The sequence below is a fragment of the Triticum aestivum genome, chromosome 6B (assembly GCF_018294505.1).
Source record: "Triticum aestivum cultivar Chinese Spring chromosome 6B, IWGSC CS RefSeq v2.1, whole genome shotgun sequence".
Taxonomy (NCBI): Eukaryota; Viridiplantae; Streptophyta; class Magnoliopsida; order Poales; family Poaceae; genus Triticum; species Triticum aestivum.
In genome coordinates, this window is record NC_057810.1 from 45,365,640 (window position 1) to 45,374,754 (window position 9,115).

Below are 9,115 nucleotides of genomic sequence, written 5' to 3' on the forward strand. Positions count from 1 at the left end.
AAGAATTCATAACTCATAAATCAAACACCATTGCCCCACCTGCAAAAGACTGGCTCATCATTTTTAGCGACCCCTCCCTCTTTTCAATATCCTCGAGTGACAGAACAAGCATTATGAGACGCAACCTAATCAACTATTAGATCTGGAGAATAAAACACTCTGCATCATGTTTACTCAAGCACATGTAGGATGAATCAAGAGCCAGTCGTGACCTTTTAATTGAATTTTCAAATCTTCAATGACAGATCAAAAGCAGATCATGAAATTTAAAAACCATCAATGAACGCCGCCAGTCCACCTCGTCGTTGGTTCTATCCACCTTGACAGACGCGATGGCGTCCTATAACCTCCTCCTTCTTGATAGGGCACAACCACCGGGAGCGATCTGAGTGAGATTATGCCCCACTAATAGTACGGGTGTTGTCGTGCCACGGGGAACGACCATGGAAGTAATATACGCTAGCACGTCTCCGGCACACTCACCGCGGACCCCTTCCATCAGGTGAGGCTTGCAAGCTTCACAGACTATCTCCTTCATCTCCTACCAGTACCTCCACCGCAACGGAATCGTTGATTCTGGCGAAACCCCACTCGATACCTCCTGCATAGAGCCTCCTCAACACCTTCGACAGCCTCCTGGCCAGGTAGCACACACGATAGTACACGTAGAGGAGCTAACCTTTCTACGACACTTCCGACAAAGCCTTACCATACAACGACGGCGACAAGCGGCCATATGCTGCAAATATACAATACTTCGGCTGCACCGGCAAAATTTGCTCCAAAAGGGGTACTATGGAGGACCTCAATAAAATGGTTATTTTAGATCGCTTTGTGCCAAAAACGCTGCTCCAACAACTTCCCTAAAATAGGACACCCATGATACGACAACAAAGATGTATTTTAGGGCACCAATTTTAGGCTGTAGTTGCAGATGAATTTGGTGCCCTAAAATTCACTTTTTGGTGCCTCGAATTTTACTCCAACTGCTTTTTTGCACCCTATTGTTGGGCTATGGTTGGAGATTCTATGAGTTTTCTTAGGGTTTTTGAATTAGCTTCTCAATTTTTGAATTTCCCCCATTCTCCAGTCTCACTAGAAAGCACCAAGAGCAAGGAACTATGCCTCCTCTCTTCTTCCCTACCAGACATTCTATTTTAGCTTACTTGAGCAAGAACAATTAACAACCAGGTTCAATGCAACTAGCACACCAATCCTCTAAATCCATCACGCTCTTCCCTACCTCAAACACCAGTCACCCCTCCTACAAGAAGTTCTCATTTGCCTTCTTTCAGCAACCAGCAAAAAAACTTCTCCTTCACTCCACTATAAGACAGCAGCATTAGCAGCCCAAGAACAGATTCGTGCAACACAACTCTTCTCTACCTCTTTGCTATAGTACTCGCTACAACAACCACTACATCCAGTTGATACTATCTGTGCATACCTCGCCCATTTGTCCTTTCACCACCACAAACCAACATCGCAGACCTGCATGTCCTTTTACTTGCACGCACTATCGACCGTCGTCTTGGATCAGCTATTAATTTCGAGCAGCCAGCCAGCCACATATCCGACTCTTGCTACTACCGCCAGCAGCCACAACCTACAGTTCCTGCACGAGCGACGAGGAGGGGCACCGGTTCCTGGTTGCACGCAAAAAGCTTCAATGCCGATTTTCTGCGCCGCCCCGCGCTCCTGGCCACAAGCACCTCTTCTCTCTACTCTAGTCCACCGCCACCGGAGGTTGCCCCCTGCTCCGGGCTAGTTCCTCTCTGCTAAAGACTACGCCTCTGATGCAGCTTCTCCCATGAAATTTCACCCTCACTCCAGAAGCTCCACTAGCACCAGAACCTCTCTTCGCCCACAACTACGACTACAAGCACCAGCTTTCCTCTCACCGCTAGCAATGGCTTTAGTTGTAACCTAGGTGTCATACCATGTCTTTTTTACAGGAACCATACCATATTGTTTCTTGTGGGGGGGGGGGAATCTATTACACTCTCTTGCTCTCTAGATATAAACTACATGTATGAGTAGATATACACATGGGTGGGTCCCCTTGGGCCAAACCCATACACACACCCCACACGTGCACTCAACCCAACATCTATCCTTACTAGGTTGTTGATTGTTAGAAGTATGCACCATGTTTCTAAGTTAAGTAACTGTTTTACGACTCAATCCAGTCATATCTCCGTTTTCTTACATAATAGGTGTTGAAGCCTTCAAGTTAAAGTGTAGGACGTGAGATGATCTTGGTCCTTTCGGCACCACTTTTCATAATTGTACATGGAAAGCACATACATTTTCTATTGGTACTAATTAGTGGGGCATATTGTCCAAAAAGACTGATAGCGAGAGGCCATTGAGGTCCAAACATGTCAAACTCCAACAAAACGTGTATTTCATCTATTGAATGAATTATAGAGGGTACTAACATGGTAATTATTTCGGGATTGAAACATTTCCTTGTTCCAACATCTCCACTACATATGATTTTGTTCTTTTTCTATGTAAAATGAGTTTGCACATGTATTAAAGATTTTTAGTGAAGATGATCAAAGAATGTACATTTCCATATGTATATGTGGACTTTTGTTCAAGTCTATTTTCCTTTTCTTGCTCAAATATTCCTTGTATCATTTTTGAGAGGGAAATAGTGGAAAGATGCTACTACGCTTCTAGAAATTATTCTGGTGGAAAATGTAAAATGGAGGGAGGGTAGCCAGAGCTACCTTATAAAGTATGTAAGCACTCTTGCATTCCCTCTTTGAGTCTAGGTTTTGCTCTATATGTATCATTAGCAAAGTATTATTTGAATATGCTAAATCATTCATGAATGGTAGGTGTGTTACCATCAAATATGATTATGCTATTGTGATTCCATTAGCTCTAGCATACAAGAAACCGTCCCAAAGAAGCCTTTCTTTCTGTTCCTGGTTTTACTTTCTTCTAACATAGACACAACTTGCATGCCTAAATTCCACTCTTGTTTCAACATCCACCAAAAGTTTTGGCTAAAGTCACATACAAAAGTAAGCGTGTTGCAGTCCTTCCTTAGAATATCTCTATTATAGATCGTGTCAAGTAAAATCCAGAAAAGAGCCTATGTTTATGTTCACAATATGGCTTCGATATCCATGACATAGGGGTGGGAGAAGGAGCATGATTGGTTATAGTCTTGTAAAAAAATTACTATAAAAAAAGAACCTTGCCCATAGTGAATATCTAAGATCCATGGTAATCAAAATAGCTTAATTTATCAAGAATAATGACAAGGTTATTGCATTGGGCGTATGCCATGGATGATAGGGACGAAACATATCATATATAGATTCATAGGTTAAGGCCTTCTGAATGGTGTTCTCCTCGTCAATAGTAAAATAATGCAATTGGGTTGATTTAGATTGCATAGGATGATCAGACCATGTGTGCTACCAAAACCAAACAGTGTCACATCTTCCATAATCACATTTAGCCAAAGACTACAACTGGTTCTATGGAGACATACATTCTATCCACCAAAAGTACCAATGCCAACCAAAGTGTTGTGGGGCATACATGTTAGAGTAATGAGCTTGCAAGATGGAGTTCATCCAAGGGATGTTCTTTCATGTTGTTTCTGATTATAGGAATTCCATGTGTACTCTTTGTAGTGTGGAAAAATTCAAGATATTGTCTGTCTGAAAACCATAGAGATCAAAGGAAGAGTGCAACGAGGGGATTTTAAATATCTCCTTAAGGATCTTCGTCACTCTCAAAATTGTTCAATAATGGTAAGATCACGTTCTTACATTATAGAACATTCATCCTTGTTCTTACGATTTGACATCTCCCATTTTAGGATTAATTTACTTTTGTGCTGAAATGAGTTTGAAATTGTATTTGATATACCTAGATAACTATGTATTTTGTAGCGTCAGTTTGCTTTCATCATAAGTTTTTATAGTTACTGAAACATCACAGAAATAAGCATGAACTGATTTTTACTTGCAACCAATATCGTATTAGGTGATTTGCCTATTTTCGAATATTGAGTCTTCGAGAAATGGCTTAGAGGGAATGAAACAGGTAAGATTGACACTTAATTTTTCATTTATAGTCTTTAGAAGGTATGGACATTTAGAATATTATGTTTAAGCTATTTATGACACTGATGCAGGTTGCAAAGATGTTAAAAGTGAACAAAAGAATTGGTTTAGCAACAACAAAAGATGGTTTATATATTTATGTATGTCCTGGAAACAAGGTCATAATAACAGTCCTTGCAAAATATGGTTTCTGGAAAGGTGCGTCAACATTCGATACAAACCAAGATTCATTAATCGGTTTTATTGTACGGGACCAAAAGTCACGAGAAAACACAAGCAATGGACAGGTAAGTATTGTGAAAGTGCAAGAAATCGGGGGCACTTGTGTGTAACCACAAGAAGTGATATGCGGTAAGCTTGTATTATCTATTAGTCCACATACATGGAGGTCTTTTTCTCGTGATGTCCTCCTCTAGTACTTGCTGATCATGGATGTCATCCTTCTCTTTTTCCATATCAACAATCATACGATCTTCATCCTCTTCATGCACCAGTAAATGATGGCCTCTATTTTCGGTGTCCTCCTCTGGTACTAGCAGAGCAAGGCTCATATTGTCTGTATCCTCTGCTGGCCTACTAGGTCACGACTTCCATGCTCAGCATCCTCCTCTTGAACCACCAGGTCAAGGATTACATCCTCGACATCCTGCTCAATCCTCATGCACCAGAATGTCAATACATCTTTCATCAGCTTCCTCCTTGTCCAAGAGGTCAAGGCTTGATTACCCATCGTGCTCCCAATTTTGCACTAGAATATTTCAATCCCTTAACAGACCATGGAAACAACAGCGGTATTTCCCCTAGCCAGCAACATTGGACGTTTAGCGAATGGCTTGAGACTGACTATGTTATTGTAGGTTCACAACACTTGAGGCCACCTAGCAGTTTTGCTCCTGGTCATTTGTGGCATAGAATGTCGTGCCCAAGGTCCAAGAATAATCATCCTAGTTTAGAAAGATCAAAAGGCTTCTCTGGCTATAGCTCCACATATTACTCTAGATTAAAAAAAGGGCCAGGTAGCACGCCTCCCAACTAAATTCATTGATGACATTGCAGCCTTGTCCCAAGAAACATTCTGAATGATTTACCTTAGACTGTTGTATTCAGAACTACAAGGAAGACACCATGACATGGGTTCTTCTTTCTATTTCCAATCGGACCAATTAATCCCAATATCTGTAGAACATAATTCCTGATTTTGACAATGATGCATATGAAATTTCCTAATCTCATGATAGCATGCTTGTTTGCCAGGGACAACTATGTTCCAACCTTCATGGCTACATGTATCTTCACTTTTGGTGACTGATGAGGTTATTATCTATTATTCTGGATAGTCACGCATGTTTTAGCTAGATTGAGTTATGCATTAGTTTAATATTTCACATCGAGTCAAATAGATGTTCACTTTCATACTTGAGCTATTGCTAATTGTCATGTACAAAACATAACTAATCTCCCTCAAAGAATTCTTAGTATGTTTCATTCGTTCACTATAAATCATTAACTATTTCTAGAATTGTCGATACTGACAAAAAAATTACAAAAATGGCCAATGCCAAATTAATTGAAGCAAATGTCAAGTGTGTTAAGTCCACTTTCAGTAGTATATGAGTCAATTTATGCTACCAAAACCGTCTCTTGAGAATTGAAGCCCATTCAAAATATAACTAATATCTCAGAATATAATTGACATCATTTTACCATGACTTTTATGTACTAAAAATCATCCGCACATAAACAAATTCAAAACGCAATTAAAAAACTTTTATCATTTCAAGTTCTTTTAATTAGTATATTACATAAAAATAAGGTAAAAATATATGGAAAACACACATTTTTTACAATGAGAATAATAGTAACCAAATACAACATTGTAATTTCATAATAAGTTAACAAGGGATAATGATGATCCCCGTGCATCAAATATGCCTATGACAAAACTATGTTCGCCAAAGGTGCATATTTGAAAATGTGATCACATTTGGATGAATGTTTCCTTAGACAAATTAAATAACATGTGTTCATGATACAACTTTATAAAATTCTAGCCCACACATACGGGCAGGCCACTATGTTAGTACAATGAAAAGCACAAACATACATAAGTAATTGGAAAGCGCCAACACTAATTACCTTCGATCCGTGGGTTACTTGTTTTATAGTAGTTTGGCACTGATCAGCCTCTCTGAATAATAGTCACAATGCTAATGTCAACCACAACTTACTCCTTAAATCTCTAGTATAGGTCACAATCTTTTCGGGAGTATTTTCATGTCCAACAAAAATAGTCAATGCATTTTTGGTGCTTTTAGAGAACTAAAGACCACATACTATTTCCATCTTTCAGACTTGATGATCATGTCTTTTTTCAATGAAAACAATAGTGCGCTATTTCTTTACTAGTAGCACGCTATAGCATACGAGGAGAGGCCACACTGAAGTTTGGCATCTTTTCTTATGATGGAGCTATTCACGGAATAGCATGCTATATTGCGCTAAAACGGTATAGCTTGTACTGTGTTTTTTTTGGCAGCCCATTAGCCCAAGGACACCACTCTGACCTAGCCCAAATAGGAAAAATAGATAATCCCCTATCCAACCAAGTCCTTACAGTCCCCAACTCTCTACTTTATTCTCTACCCAACCACGCGGTCCCGTGCGTCCACAGAAGCGGCTTCTTCTTCCTCCTGTTCGGTACGTCTACTTTCGTTCCTCATTGGTCTTCCTCTGTTCTTCGCCGGTCTTCCCCCGTTTGCAGCGGCACAATGTTGCAATCAGCTGCGCCGCTAACAAGTGAGGCACCACGCAAGTTCTTTGGGCTCAAAGGTCCGTGATGTATGTGTTGGATCATGATGTTTGCTAGATCTTAGTTTTCGATTATGTTACAAGTTATCCATCTTAACTCCTAGCACTTAGTTGACTGATCGTCGCTTTGTCAGGTAGCCAGCTACATGGAATACTTAAATATCTGGCAATGAGAGGTTATTCTTTAGCAATGGAGATCCCGGAGGCACCGGATTCTAAATTTGTATATTTTTGCCGTGTTGTTGCCTCATGGGTAGTTGATGTTAGGCCACATTAAAGTTTTTTTTAGTAATTTATTATTGAAATATATCATTTATTCTTGTTAAAATCCTTTAATTTTAGGCTATACATGGCATTACTTTGAAACACCATTTGTAATTAGCAGACTATAGTGTGCATAGCATCTGTAGGAGGCCACCCCAATTTCTCTTAACATGCTATTTTTTGTTGCTTTTTTGAAAGGCACAATCATTTATTGTTACTACTGAATGCACACTTCTCACTCCCACAAACAATTCATCGTAGAACATGAGGCCCATGGTCTGTGTTGGAATAGGCAGTGCCTAGGAGGTGCTTAGGCACGCCTAGGTGCTAGGCAATGACCCAACACCTCACCTAGGGCATAAGCAGAAGTCTAGGCAGAGCAAGTAAGAAATTGTCTACCCAAGCGAGAAAACATGCCATATTGCGCTAATATGCCAAAAGGGCCATATTCCAATCATAGTAGCTTGTCGTTAACATACTTATATGCCCTAAATTAATAAAATTCACATATAATAACCACATATACATACTAATAGTAAAACAATCGCCTAGGTTGCGCCTAGGACGCTTAAGCACCGCTTAGGCACTAGGCGAAGGCCATCCACCTCGCTTACGCCTACCGCCTTTTCCAACCTTGGCCAGGGTTATGCTTTCAAGTGATATTCTTTGACATCATCCTTATCATTGATTTAGTATAATATCTTCATTGTCGTGTCTTTAGAAAAGTAGCAAATTTTGTTTTGATAACAGACAGCCATGTAAAATTGATTGTTGTTTTGGCTTACCAAATTGTTGCTTTGCTCTAATGTATGTGTATTTTGATGAGTTAGGACAAATTTCAATATTGATAGATAAAATAATATCTGATCCAAAGTGAACATTAAGTTTGTGTCAACCAAATTAACCTTTTGAATTTATTACTTCATGGCTTCTAGTTCCACTCTTCTCTTGTTATGGCCCATTATTAAAATGATGATGATTTTTAGAACAATTAGTTCCTATGCAACATTTGATACATCATATAATGGACGTAATCAATGTTTACTCATAATTCTTTGGTGCAAAAACAACCAATGCTATGTCTAAATAGGGATTTTTTTCGCTAGGCCACATTTTCCTTAGATATCCCATTTTCCAAGTTGCTTTGAATTACTTGAGATGGTTTTAGGTATTAGGTACATCGCTAAACTATAGGGCTAATAATTTATTCTACCCTCCGGCCATCCCACGGTAACAAAGCAGCCATCCAGATCCACCCAGAATGCAAACCTCCCTCCTGTAGTAACTTGTGGTAAAAATATTCATCAGTTTTACAACTAGAAACTAAGTGTATTACAATCAAACATAAACCCATAATTAAGTTGTAAAAGTGGCTACCACCTTTACTACAAAATGCAAAGTGTATTATCATCTAGTTTAATCCTAGATTAAGTAGTAAACCAATCAGAACAATAGGCATAATACAGAATGAATAAAAAAATTAGTCCATGGGTTTGTTAGGCTGTCCGCACGTATGAGCACTGAGTACCACCTGCATATGTAGTAAAAAGATTATTATTTTTTACTACATCTTAAATATCACTTTATGACTGATAGTTCGCACAGGATTTCACAACAAAGAAATCAATAAGTTTTACAATATGTTACATGAGACATTACTACCAATTTCTGAACATGCATCTGAGTAATGAAGTTAACACTTTTTACTACATGTCACACGGGCTATCATTATCAATATATGACCATGCATATATAGTAATCAAGTTAACACTTTTACTACATGCCAAATAGACTATTACGACCAAATGTGTAGAGGATCACGAGGATGGGCGCATGTTTTCTTGTTGATTGGGTGCACAATATGGTCGGAGTGCAGAATAATGATTTTGTGATCAGGTGCAGTTTTGCGCCACAATATAGTAAAACTAGCATATATATATATATATGTA

At 39.0% G+C, this 9,115-nt stretch overlaps 2 pseudogenes; both read left to right on the forward strand.

The window, feature by feature from the left end:
* Nucleotides 1–3,536: 3,536 nt before the first annotated feature.
* LOC123138757 (uncharacterized) lies at nt 3,537–5,130 on the forward strand (annotated as a pseudogene).
* Nucleotides 5,131–6,862: 1,732 nt separating this feature from the next.
* LOC123138758 (uncharacterized) overlaps nt 6,863–9,115 on the forward strand; it is a 6,999-nt pseudogene continuing 4,746 nt past the window's right edge.